This window comes from Choloepus didactylus, chromosome 5 (assembly GCF_015220235.1).
Source record: "Choloepus didactylus isolate mChoDid1 chromosome 5, mChoDid1.pri, whole genome shotgun sequence".
Lineage (NCBI taxonomy): Eukaryota > Metazoa > Chordata > Mammalia > Pilosa > Megalonychidae > Choloepus > Choloepus didactylus.
Genome location: NC_051311.1, coordinates 36,786,209 through 36,800,485, shown reverse-complemented (window position 1 = coordinate 36,800,485; position 14,277 = coordinate 36,786,209). Strand labels below are relative to the sequence as shown.

Here is a 14,277-nt window from a genome sequence, read left to right as displayed (position 1 = left end):
GTGACCTCTCGGCTCCTTTTGGATTCTCTCTGCCACTGAAGCTTATTTCATTTCCTTTCACATCCCCCTTTTGGTCAAGAAGATGTTCTCCGTCCCATGATGCCGGGTCTACATTCCTCCCCAGGAGTCATATTCCACGTTGCCAGGGAGATTCACTCCCCTGGGTGTCTGATCCCACGTAGGGGGGAGGGCAGTGATTTCACCTTTCAAATTGGCTTAGCTAGAGAGACAGGGCCACATCTGAGCAACAAAGAGGCATTCGGGAGGAGGCTCTTAGGCACAACCATAGGGAGGCCTAGCCTCTCCTTTGCAGCAACCGTCTTCCCAATGGTAAAACCTGTGGTAGAGGGCTGAACCCATCAAACCACCAGTCCCCTATGTCTGTGGTCATGTTAGCAACCATGGAGGTGGGGTAGGCGAATACCCCTGCATTCTCCACAGGCTCCTCAAGGGGGCACTACATCTTTTTTTTTTTTTCCTTTTTTTTTTTTTTTAACTTTCCCTTCTTTTTTAAATCAACTGTATGAAAAAAAAGTTAAAAAGAAAACAAACATACAATAAAAGAACATTTCAAAGAGACCATAACAAGGGAGTAAGAAAAAGACAACTAACCTAAGATAACTTCCAACATGTTCCTACTTTACCCCAAGAAAGTTACCTAATATAGCAACATTTCTGTGAACTTGCTCCTACTATATCCATCAGAAATTCACAGACCATAGTCATTCCTGGGCATCCCCAGAACGTTAAATAGCTTATCTGTTCTTCTTGGATTATTGTTCCCCCTTCCTTAATTGCTCTCTCTTGCTAGTTCCCCTACATTCTACATTATAAGCCATTTGTTTTACATTTTTCAAAGTTCACATTAGTGGTAGCATATAATATTTCTCTTTTTGTGCCTGGCTTATTTCGCTCCGCATTATGTCTTCAAGGTTCATCCATGTTGTCATATGTTTCACGAGATCGTTCCTTCTTACTGCTGCGTAGTATTCCATCGTGTGTATATACCACATTTTATTTATCCACTCATCTGTTGAAGGACATTTGGGTTGTTTCCATCTTTTGGCAATTGTGAATAATGCTGCTATGAACATTGGCGTGCAGATATCTGTTCGTGTCACTGCTTTCCGATCTTCCGGGTATATACCGAGAAGTGCAATCGCTGGATCGAATGGTAACTCTATATCTAGTTTTCTAAGGAACTGCCAGACTGACTTCCAGAGTGGCTGAACCATTATACAGTCCCACCAACAGTGAATAAGAGTCCCAATTTCTCCACATCCCCTCCAGCATTTGTAGTTTCCTGTTTGTTTAATGGCAGCCATTCTAACCGGTGTGAGATGGTATCTCATTGTGGTCTTAATTTGCACCTCTCTAATAGCTAGTGAAGCTGAACATTTTTTCATGTGTTTCTTGGCCATTTGTATTTCCTCTTCAGAGAACTGTCTTTTCATATCTTTTGCCCATTTTATAATTGGGCCGACTGTACTATTGTCATTGAGTTGTAGGATTTCTTTATATATGCAAGATATCAGTCTTTTGTCAGATACATGGTTTCCAAAAATTTTTTCCCATTGAGTTGGCTGCCTCTTTACCTTTTTGAGAAATTCCTTTGAGGTGCAGAAACTTCTAAGCTTGAGGAGTTCCCATTTATCTATTTTCTCTTTTGTTGCTTGTGCTTTGGGTGTGAAGTCTAGGAAGTGGCCGCCTAATACAAGGTCTTGAAGATGTTTTCCTACATTATCTTCTAGGAGTTTTATGGTACTTTCTTTTATATTGAGATCTTTGGTCCATTTTGAGTTAATTTCTGTGTAGGGGGCGAGGTAGGGGTCCTCTTTCATTCTTTTGGATATGGATATCCAACTCTCCCAGCCCCATTTCTTGAAAAGACCATTATGACTCAGTTCAGTGACTTTGGGGGCCTTATCAAAGATCAGTCGGCCATAGATCTGAGGGTCTATCTCCGAATTCTCAATTCGATTCCATTGATCTATATGTCTATCTTTGTGCCAGTACCATGCTGTTTTGGCAACTGTGGCTTTATAATAAGCTTCAAAGTCAGGGAGTGTAAGTCCTCCCACTTCGTTTTTCTTTTTTAGAGTGGCTTTAGCAATTCGAGGCATCTTCCCTTTCCAAATAAATTTGATAACTAGCTTTTCCAAGTCTGCAAAGTAGGTTGCTGGAATTTTGATTGGGATTGCATTGAATCTGTAGATGAGTTTGGGTAGAATTGGCATCTTAATGACATTTAGTCTTCCTATCCATGAACATGGAATATTTTTCCATCTTTTAAGGTCCCCTTCTATTTCTTTTAGTAGAGTTATGTAGTTTTCTTTGTATAGGTCTTTTACATCTTTGGTTAAGTTTATTCCTAGGTACTTGATTTTTTTAGTTGCTATTGAAAATGGTATCTTTTTCCTGAGTGTCTCTTCAGTTTGTTCATTTCTAGCATATAGAAACATTACGGACTTATGTGCATTAACCTTGTATCCCGCTACTTTGCTAAATTTGTTTATTAGCTCTAGTAGCTGTATCGTCGATTTCTCAGGGTTTTCTAGATATAAGATCATATCATCTGCAAACAATGACAGTTTTACTTCTTCTTTTCCAATTTGGATGCCTTTTATTTCTTTGTCTTGCCGGATTGCCCTGGCTAGCACTTCCAGCACAATGTTGAATAACAGTGGTGACAGCGGGCATCCTTGTCTTGTTCCTGATCTTAGAGGGAAGGCTTTCAGTCTCTCACCATTGAGTACTATGCTGGCTGTGGGTTTTTCATATATGCTCTTTATCATGTTGAGGAAGTTTCCCTCAATTCCTACCTTTTGAAGTGTTTTTATCAAAAACGGATGTTGGATTTTGTCAAATGCTTTTTCAGCATCTATTGAGATGATCAATTGATTTTTCCCTTTCGAGTTTTTAATGTGTTGTAATACATTGATTGATTTTCTTATGTTGAACCATCCTTGCATGCCTGGAATAAACCCCACTTGGTCATGGTGTATGATTTTTTTAATGTGTCTTTGGATTCGATTTGCAAGTATTTTGTTGAGGATTTTTGCATCTATATTCATTAGGGAGATTGGCCGGTAGTTTTCCTTTTTTGTAACATCTTTGCCTGGTTTTGGTATTAGATTGATGTTAGCTTCATAAAATGAGTTAGGTAGAGTTCCATTTTCTTCAATGTTTTGAAAGAGTTTGTGTAAGATTGGTGTCAGTTCTTTCTGGAAAGTTTGGTAGAATTCCCCTGTGAAGCCATCTGGCCCTGGGCATTTATTTGTGGGAAGATTTTTGATGACTGATTGGATCTCTTTGCTTGTGATGGGTTGGTTGAGGTCTTCTATTTCTTCTCTGGTCAGTCTAGGTTGTTCATATGTTCCCAGGAAATTGTCCATTTCCTCTACATTATCCAGTTTGTTGCCATACAGTTGTTCATAGTATCCTCTTATAATTTTTTTAATTTCTTCAGGATCTGCAGTTATGTCACCTTTTTCATTCATTATTTTGTTTATATGGGTCTTCTCTCTTTTTGATTTTGTCAGTCTAGCTAGGGGCTTGTCAATCTTGTTGATCTTCTCAAAGAACCAACTTTTGGTGATATTTATCCTCTCTATTGTTTTTTTGTTCTCTATGTCATTTATTTCTGCTTTAATCCTTGTTATTTCTTTTCTTCTACTTGGTTTAGGATTGGTTTGCTGTTCATTTTCTAGCTTCTTCAGTTGATCCATTAGTTCTTTGATTTTGGCTCTTTCTTCCTTTTTAATATATGCGTTTAGTGCTAGAAATTTCCCCCTCAGCACTGCTTTTGCTGCATCCCATAGGTTTTGGTATGTTGTGTTCTCATTTTCGTTCGTCTCTATATATTTAGCAATTTCTCTTGCTATTTCTTCTTTAACCCACTGATTGTTTAGGAGTGTGTTGTTTAACCTCCAGGTATTTGTGAATTTTCTAAGTCTCTGATGGTTATTGACTTCTAATTGTATTCCATTGTGGTCAGAGAACGTGCTTTGAATAATTTCAATCTTTTTAAATTTATTGAGGCTTGTTTTATGTCCCAGCATATGATCTATTCTGGAGAAAGTTCCATGAGCACTAGAAAAGTATGTGTATCCTGGTGATTTGGGATGTAATGTCCTGTATATGTCTGTTAAATCTAATTCATTTATCAGATTGTTTAGGTTTTCAATTTCCTTATTGGTCTTCTGTCTGGTTGATCTATCTATAGGAGAGAGTGATGTGTTGAAGTCTCCCACAATTATTGTGGAAACATCAATTGCTTCCTTTAGTTTTGCCAGTGTTTCTCTCATGTATTTTGTGGCACCTTGATTGGGTGCATAGACATTTACGATTGTTATTTCTTCTTGCTGAATTGCCCCTTTTATTGGTATGTAGTGGCCTTCTTTGTCTCTCAAAACATCCCTGCATTTGAAGTCTATTTTATCTGAGATTAATATTGCTACACCTGCTTTCTTTTGGCTGTAGCTTGCATGAAATATTTTTTCCATCCTTTCACTTTCAGTTTCTTTGTGTCCCTGTGTCTAAGATGAGTCTCTTGTATGCAACATATTGATGGTTCATTTTTTTTGATCCATTCTGCGAATCTATATCTTTTAATTGGGGAGTTTAATCCATTTACATTCAACGTTAAAACCGTGAAGGCATTTCTTGAATCGGCCATCTTATCCTTTGGTTTATGTTTGCCATATTTTTCCCCTCTCTCTATTAATATCCTTTATTGTACCCATACCGAATCTCTTTAGTACTGAACCTTTCTCCAAGTCTGTCTGTCCTGTCTTTGTTTCTCTGTCTGTAGGGCTCCCTTTAGTATCTCCAGTAGGGCAGGTCTCTTGTTAGCAAATTCTCTCAGCATTTGTTTGTCTGTGAAAAATTTAAGCTCTCCCTCAAATTTGAAGGAGAGCTTTGCTGGATAAAGTATTCTTGGCTGGAAATTTTTCTCACTCAGAATTTTAAATATATTGTGCCACTGTTTTCTCGCCTCCATGGTGGCTGCTGAGTAGTCACTACTTAGTCTTATGCTGTTTCCTTTGTATATGGTGAATTGCTTTTCTCTTGCTGCTTTCAGAACTTGCTCCTTCTCTTCTGTGTTTGACAGTGTGATCAGTATATGTCTCGGAGTGGGTTTATTTGGATTTATTCTATTTGGAGTTCGCTGAGCATTTATGATTTGTGTATTTATGTTGTTTTGAAGATTCGGGAAGTTTTCCCCAACAATTTCTTTGAATACTCTTCCTAGACCTTTACCCTTTTCTTCCCCTTCTGGGACACCAATGAGTCTTATATTCGGACGTTTCATATTATCTATCATATCCCTGAGGTCCATTTCGAGTTTTTCAATTTTTTTTCCCCATTCTTTCTTTTATGCTTTCATTTTCCATTCTGTCATCTTCCAGGTCACTGATTCGTTGTTCAACTTCCTCTAGTCTTGTACTATGAGTGTCCAGAATCTTTTTAATTTGGTCAACAGTTTCTTTAATTTCCATAAGATCATCCATTTTTTTATTTAGTCTTGCAATGTCTTCTTTATGCTCTTCTGGAGTCTTCTTGATTTCCTTCATATCCCGTACTATGGTCTCATTGTTCATCTTTAGCTCTTTGAGTAGCTGCTCTAGGTGCTGTGTCTCTTCTGGTCTTTTGATTTGGATGCTTGGGCTTGGGTTATCCATATCGTCTGGTTTTTTCATATGCTTTATAATTTTCTGTTGTTTTTGGCCTCGTGGCATTTGCTGAACTTGATAGGGTTCTTTTAGGATTTGTAGACCAATTGAAGTCCTTATCTCTAATTTATCAGATCTACAGCTTCGTGGAGTACACTTTCTCTAACTAACCAGCAGGTGGCATCCACGAGCCACTTGTTCTCCACAAGCCAGTTCTCCCCTGCTTAGCCTTTTTGGTGAGTGGGGGAGTGAGTCTTGTGGGGTCCAATTGGTGTACCAAGCTTGCCTGGTAGTTGGTGTTGCCTGCCCTGTATATGGGGCGTGTTTCTGGGCAGTCAGGGATGGGGGGTGGCTCTAACAATCAAATCTCCCTGGTGATGCTAGAGTTTTAAAGCTGCTGCAATAGTCTAATCCTTCAGTTCAGTCCTGCCACAGTTTGTCTCTGCCACTGACCCACAAGTCCTTGGTATTGGCGTATGGCTCCTGAGACTTGCAAGTGGGCCCCTCTTCCAGGCCGTGCACCCCGGGTCCTCTGTTGAGGGATGACTGTGCTATGTCACAGGTGAGTGCCGTCCCCCCAGGGCAGTTCTGGGCTGCTGGGCTGTGTAGGGAGGCTCCCAGTCTGCTGAAATGATGGCTGAATGGGGCTTTGTTAATTCACACTGCTCTACCTTCCCAACTCTGGGACTATTAGCTGAGGTTGCAGGGAAGGCTAATGTCCACACCCAGTTTTGTGGTGTGTGCCTGTTATTTGAAGCACTTCCGTCACACTGGGTTGTCTGGGGCAGTTCTGGGCTATGGGGCTGGCGATGGGCAGGAGTGTTTCCTGTCCACCAGGATGATGACTGTGGGCGGACACCCCCCTTTTCTTGGGAAGTTGTGGTGTTTAGTGAATTTTCTCAGCCACTGGATTATTGCGTTTTGTCTCAGAGCTCTCCTAGTTCTGCTCTTGACTTGACCTGCCCAAATAGTAAGTCTTTGAAGCTTTCTGTATTGGGCTTCTTAGAGTAATTGTTTTAGAAAAAGAAAAAAGGATTAAAAAAAAAAAAAAAAAAAAACGGGCCCTCCTTGGAGATCTAATGGGTTATTGAAATGCTAAGAGACAAAGCTACCAGGGCCATTAAGGAAAGGTCCACAGGGCAGAGAGATCAGCTTTTCTTCTTGATTTGCATATGCGCCTCAGGGCCCTTCCCCTTTCTATGTTCACCAGAACTCCAAAAATCCTCCGCTTTTATTTTGGAGTTTTTCGTGTTGTTTTTTTTCTATGCCTGTCTCCTTTCTGCTGGGCTGGCTGCTCTCAGATTCTCTGGTGTCTGGTCTCAGTCTATCTATGGTTGGAGTCTGTATCAGTAGAATGAGTTTCCGATAAGAGCAGCCACTGCAGTTCTCCCTTCTCCTTCCCGGAGCTGACAGCCCCTCCTTCCCCGGGACTGAGCCTGGCAGGGATGGGCGCGGGTCCCCTGGCCGCAAAAACTTACAGATTTCGCTGATCTCAGCAGTTCCACGTTTTCATGAGTGTTGTATGAAGTATGCCCAAAGTCAGATTGCTCTGTGGTGTCCAGTCCACGCAGTTCCTGGCTTTCTATCTACTTTCCTGAAGGAGTAACTAAAACATACAGCTCACTAGTCTGCCATCTTGCCCCGCCTCCCTTCATGTCTTTTATATCCTGTGCCATGTTTTTGTTCCTCGAATGTGATTGTTTGATTAATTGTGTCAAGTACTGTGTCTCTTGATATTTTGATTTGGGTGTTTGGGATCGGGTTCTCCATATCGTCTGGTTTTATCATATGCATTATGATTTTCTGTTGTTTTTGGCCTCTTGGCATTTGCTTTGCTTGATAGGGTTCTTTAAAGTTGTGAAAAAAAAAAAAATACCAGTCTAATTTTTCAGAAATTCAAGTTGGTGGCGTACACTTTCTCCAGCTAACCAGCAGATGGCGTCTGCGAGTCACCTATACCCCTCAAGTCAGTTCTCCCCAACTCTGTCTCTGTGGTGTGTGGGGAAATGATTTTTGTGGGATTCAGTCGGTGAACTCAGTTTGGGTTTGTTTTTGGACCTGTCTGCTCTGAACGTGGTACATGTGTCTGGGTGGTCAGGGATGCAGGGCCGCTTTAATATTCAAACCTCCCAGGTATTCCCGGAGATTCAAGGCTGTTGCAAGAGTCTAAGCCTTCATTTCAGTTTTGCCCCAGATTTTCTCTGTCGCTGACCCACAAACCACCAGCATTGACGTAGCGTCCCTGGGTTTTCTGAGCGGGCCCCCCTTCTCAGCTGTGATCTTCGAGGACCTCTGCTGAGGGAAGGCTGTGCTACGTCACTAATGCGCGTCGTCCCTCAAGGGAAGCCCCGGGCTGCCGGGCCATGCAGGGGCACTGTCTGCTTGATGGAAAGATTAGCCTATAATTCTTGACTGGTGTAAGTTCTGAATGAAAGGCAGGTAGTAGAGCTGGGCCCTACCCCTTTTCTCTTAGCGAAGATAGACACCTTTGGGGGAGGTCATTAGCATTTCATTGGTCTCTCTCTACCTGTGCCACACCCCTGTCGGGTCATAAAACTGGGAATTGAAAATGGCCAAGGCTTTCTCCACTGAGTTGAAAAAGGAACAGAGCTAGTCCAAGGCGACCCTCCGGCTCTCCAAGTTCAGTCGTCACCCAAAGCCTCTGTCTGCTTGTTGGGGATTCGTACCTCGTAGTGAGCAGTTCACACTTACTAATTAAAACCCCAGTTGGAGTTCAGCTGAGCCATATTCGCTCACTGGGAGAAAGCTTCTCTCTGGCCCTACGAGGCTTTGTAGCTTGGGCTGTGGGGGAGGGGTCTCCCGATTTGGATCCGCAGTTCTTACAGATTTTATGCTGTGATCTCAGGCATTCCTCCCAATTCAGGTTGGTGTATGATGAGTGTACAGTCACATCTGTCCCCCTGCAGTTATTCTGGATTATTTACTAGTTGTCTCTGGTTTTTTTTAGTTGTTCCAGGGTGACTACTTAGCTTCCACTCCTCTCTATGCCGCCATCTTAGATCCTCTCCTATCCTTCATCTCTTTTGTCACATTCTCTCTCAACACATTGATTTGATTTAAAAGATTTTTTGAACATCTGTAAGTAGCATTTCAACTCCCGAATCTCAGTTGAGGTGCGAGTTTTTTCCTTTGACTGTGCCTTATCTTCCCATTTCCTGATGTGACTCATGATTTTTTGCTGTCTAGACATCTGGTTTTCTTCACTGGTTTATTCTGGAGATTTTTTTTTCTCTTTTGCCTTGGGTTTTCTTGTTGGTTGTCTTTGATCTCTATCTTTTCTTTGTGTCTCTCCCTGGCCAGTTGTCATATTGGCTTTGCCCCCAGTCTTCCCCCCCAAATCAGGCACCCACTGTGGCCTGCCACAGGGATGGGAGATAGTCACTGGGCACCCCAGCAAGTTCATTCTGTGTGGTAATACAAATCTGCTGGTTTCCAGATGTGCTCTATTTCCCACCAGCTAGCAAGACCTGGGTTTGTTTTGGAACCCTGCGCTAACAATTGGGTCTTCCCTATTTCTCAGCCAGAACAAGGCCTGGTTTTGTACAGGGCGTGTAGACCAGCTCCTGTGCTCCTAAGAAAGGGTTTGGAGCATCTTTTTAAGTGTTTCAATTCCCTTGCATTTTCTGGACCATCCAGTAGATGGCACTATTTGGTAACTTAATCATGGTCGGAAGCTGCTTTGCCTCCAAACACAGGCTGCATCTACACAGGTGAGCTGAACCTGCAGGATTCCGATGTCCTCACTTTGTTGGCCAAAATATGGCTTGATTTGGGGCTTCTCCTGTAGCAGAGTACTCCCTCAGCTGACACAGTACTCCAGCCATTCCCAGGCAAGGAAATGCCTGCCGGCTGCTGTTTTCTCTCAAGGGTTGGGGAAGAGCTTTCAGACCCCGTGTTGAAAGCACGTGGTCTCTGTCCATGTTTTCTCAGTCTCTGTCCATCACTGACCTGGCCCTTGAAATGTCCTCTCCTGTCCTCCAGGTCTTCAAACAGTGGGGGGATATCTCACTGCTGTGAGAGATTTTAAAGTTTGTGTCCCTGGTGGAAGGGGTCCTGTCTGCTGATTCTTTGCATTTCCCACACTGAGACTGAATTGGGGGAGGGGAGAAGACTGGCTGGTCTGGGACAGAAGATTCCTACCTGATATTTCTTCCCTTTCTTCTATTCAGCATTTGCAGGGTCTTTTTTCTACAGTCTATACCCTCCTCCAGAGTTTCAAAGAATTCAGAATTGTCCTTTTTTTGTGCGAATCTTTGGAGAGAAGTTTTCAGTAGCTGTTTACATTGCTGCTTGATGACATCACTCCAGAACAAGTTTTTAATTTTGATGAGGTCCAATTTACCAATTTTTCCTTTTCTGGATCGCGTTTTTGGTGTCAAGTCTAAGAGCTCTTTGCCTAGCCCTGTGTCCTAAAGATTTCTCCTATGTTTTTCTCCTAAAAGTTTTATAGTTTTATACTTAAATCATGACCTGATTTGGGTTACTTTTTGTGTAAGCTGTGAGACACCATTTTTTAGAGGCGGAAATATAAAAATTAAATTGTTAAAGATCCCAAAGCTATTAAGTGGTAGATTTGAAATTAGACCCCTGCTCAATATACCTCCTAGTGTTCTATTATTTTCATTACAGCAAGCTAGAGAGATTGAGTAATATGTTGCATGGAAAGTATGTACTTTATTCATGCACTTAATAAGCATTTATTAAGCACCTATTACAGCAGCAGCAGATTTGGTATACCAGTATATGTAAATATAGAAAGAGGTGAGAAAATGTATACTGAGATTGTTGGGAGGAAAATTCTCAAACCTTGGTAAATATTGAAACCTCAAGGAAAGCAAAACTTAATTTCAAAAATAAATGACTTGAAAAACCAAACAAACAAACAAGTAAATCTGAGTTGGGACTAACTAGAGAATTAGAGAAATACTAAATTCTGAAATTGATGGTGTTGATTTTTTTTTTTAAAAAAACAACCTATATTTAGTTTTTAGCTTTGTGGCTGTTTTATCTAAAAGGGAAAATTCATGATAATTTTCAATGGTTTGAATATTAATGATGGAAAGAGTAATTATCATAATATTATGTTTGAAGTTATGAACTGTAAAGGTAAATGAGCTAGAATTTATAGTAAAAAAATGAGTGCCCTTGGAAGAAAGGTACTAAATTAATAAAGGGATATTTTATAGCTGTTATTTTAGATTTCTTTAGGAGTTATTCTTTATTCTGAAATGAAGTGTGCGTCATAAATTATGTTGAAGCAAAACGTTTACAAGTCACTTTCTTTGTTTTAAATTTGATTTATATGCAATCAACTAAACATTCATTCACTTAAGATACTCATTCCAAATATTCTCTATGTACGGCATTGTGCTAGTTGCTATGGAAATACAAATAAATCTATAACAAAAGGTTGGCCCTTCAACTACTCAGTATTTTGTAGTTTCTTAAAAATACCTGTTCTTGGGTAGTATTCCAACTCTTACCCTTCATTTCTTTCCCTCTTTTTTTCCTTACGGGATAAGCTACAATATTTTTTTTTTTTTTGGTAAATTTTTTTTTTAATTTAATTTTATTGAAATTGTTCACAACCATACAATTATCCAAAGATCCAAAGTGCACAGTCAATTGCCCACAGTACCATCATATAGCTTTTGTACCCATCACCACAATTTTTTTTTTTTTTCAATTTTTAGAACATGTTCATTACTCTGGAAAAGAAATAAAGACAAAAAGAAAGAAAACTCAAAGCTTCCTATACCCCTAACCACCTCCCTTCCATTATTGACTCATAGTATTGGTATAGTACATTTGTTACTATTGATGAAAGATTGATAAAATACTGCTAACTGTAGTACATAGTTTGCAATGGGTATATTTTTCCCTATATACCCCTGTACTGTTAACTTCTAGTTATAATGTCATACATTTGTTCTAGTTCATGAAAGAGTTAATCCCAGAGATTATCCAAAGATTCATTGTTTTGTACATTCCCATCTTTTAACCTCCAACTTTCCTTCTGATGACATACGTGACTCTAAGGTTCCCCTTTCCACCGCATTCACACACCATTTAGCATTGTTAGTTACTCTCACAATAACATGTCACCTCTGTCTATTTCCAAACACTTAAGTTCAACTTAGTTAGACAGTCTGCTCATAATAAGCAACTGCTCCACATTCTTTAACTTCATTCTATATCGTGGTAACTTATATTTCATGTTTATGAGTTTATCTATTATAATTAGTTCATATCAGTGAGACCCTGCAATATTTGTCCTTGTGTGTCTGACTTATTTCACTCAATGTAGTGCCCTCAAGTTTTCTTCATCAATCCATTTGTTTTTTTAAAGACAGTTTTGTTCATCCACCATACTTTATATCCTAAGTAAACAGTCGATGGTTCCCTGTATAGTCATATATTTATGTATTCACCACCATCACCACTATCTATAAAAGGACATCTCCGTTTTTTCCACAAAGAAGGAGGAAGAGTCAGAGACGGTAGAGACAGATGAAAAAGAGAAAAAAAACGTGACAGCTAAAAAGCAACAAAAGGAAAGATAGAGTTAACCTAAAGTAGAATAAAAGACTCAGACAACATCACTAATGCCAAGAGTCCCATACCCCTCCTTTATGTCCCCCTCTTAAAGGCATTTAGCTTTGGTATATTGCCTTTGTTACATTAAAAGAAGCATAATACAATGTTTCTGTTAACTATAGTCTCTAGTTTGCTTTGATTGTATTTTTCCCCAATACCGCCCTATTTTTTAACACCTTGCCAGGTTGACATTCATTTGTTCTCCCTCATGTAAAAACATATTTGTACATTTTATCACAATTGTTGAGCACTCTAGGTTTCATTGAGTTATACAGTCTCAGTCTTTATCTTTCCTCTTTCCTTCTGGTGTCCCACATGCTCCTAACTTTCCTCTTTCAACCATACTCACAGTCATCTTTGTTCATTGTACTTACATTGCTGTGCTATCCAAACCCAAGATTGTGTTCCAAACCTCTCTCTCCTGACTTTTCCTATTTGTCTGTAGTGCTTCCTTTAGTATTTCCTGTAGCGCAGGTATTTTGTTCACAAACTCTGTCATTGTCTGTCAGAGAATATTTTCAACACTCCCTCATATCTGAAGGACAGTTTTGCCGGATATAGGATTCTTGTTTGGTGTTTTTTCTCTTTCAGTATCTTAAATATATCACACCACCTCCTTTTTGCCTCCATAGTTTCTACTGAGAAATCCACATATAGTCTTCTCAAGCTTCCTTTGTATTTGATGGATCTCTTTTCTCTTGCTGCTTTCAGGATTCTCTCTTTGTCTTTGACATTTGATAATCTGATTATTAAGTGTCTTGGAGAAGGCCTATTCGTATCTGTTCTCTTTGGGGTACGCTACACTTCTTGGATCTGTAATTGTATGTCTTTCATAAGAGATGGGAAATTTTCCTTTATTATATCCTCTGTTATTGCTTCTACTCCTTTTCCCTTCTCTTCTCCTTCTGGGACATCCATAACATGTACATTCATACATTTCATGTTGTCGTTCAGTTCCCTGAGATGTTGCTCATATTTTTCCATTCTTTTCCCTATCTCTTCTTTTGTGTGCAGGATTTCAGGTGTCTTGTTCTCCAGTTCCTGAGTGTTTTCTTCTGCCTCTTGAGATCTGCTGTTGTATGTTTCCAGTGTGTCTTTCATCTCTTGTGTTGTGCCTTTCATTTACATACATTCTGCCAGTTGTTTTTTCAAGCTTTCGATTTCTGCCTTATGCTCGCCCAGTGTTTTCTTTATAGCCTTCATGTCTTTTGTTCTATATTCCTTGAACTCGTTGATTGGTTTTTTATTTCATTTAGCATATTTCTTTGAAAATCTTTAATAGATTATTTCATTAAAGTGAAACAATATCTCATCTGTATCTTGATTGAGGTGTAAGTGTGTCCCTTTGACTGGGCCATACCTTTGTTTTTTCTAGTATAGATTATAGTTTTCTGTTTTCTAGGCATCTGGTTTCCTTGGTTACCCCAGTCAGATTTTTCCAGACCAGAACAGATTCAGGTTGCAGAATGGGGTTATATTCAGGGTGTGTCTTAGAAGAATGACAGACTTTCCTGTGAGGTCTCCAGTTGCTGTGCTTTTCCTAACCTGCCCAGCAGGTGGCGCTGTCAGCCTGTCACTCCTGACTGGTGTAAGGAGGTGTGGCCCTTTTAGTTTCTGTTTTGGCTGTTTTCCCCCAGGCTCTGGGGTCTGGTTCTGAAGGAAAAGCTGTGGCCCACCTCCTTTCTCTTAGGGGAAATACACCCCCTAGGGAGTTATCATCTGCATTTAAATAGTCTCTCTGACTCTGTTATCTCCACCCCTGTTTGGGTCAGAGCACTCTGAACTGAAAACTGCTGTGGCTCTCTCCTCTGAGCCCTTCAGGTTGAAAGAGAGAAAAAGGGACAGGAAGCCCCCTTTTAGAGCCAGAACACTGCCCCCCAGTTTCTTTGTCGGCCAGAGGTAACACCTGATCTTCTGGGCTCTCCGTCTTGGGACAGATGAGTCTTCTGGTTCTTTAAAGTCAATTGTCTCTAAAAGCCTCTGT

At 40.3% G+C, this 14,277-nt stretch overlaps 1 protein-coding gene across 3 annotated transcripts in view; it reads left to right on the top strand.

Moving 5' to 3' along the window:
• LOC119533888 (polypeptide N-acetylgalactosaminyltransferase 11) overlaps window positions 1-14,277 on the top strand; it is a 112,111-nt gene that overhangs the window by 67,590 nt on the left and 30,244 nt on the right. The gene's annotated exons all lie outside the window — the stretch shown is intronic.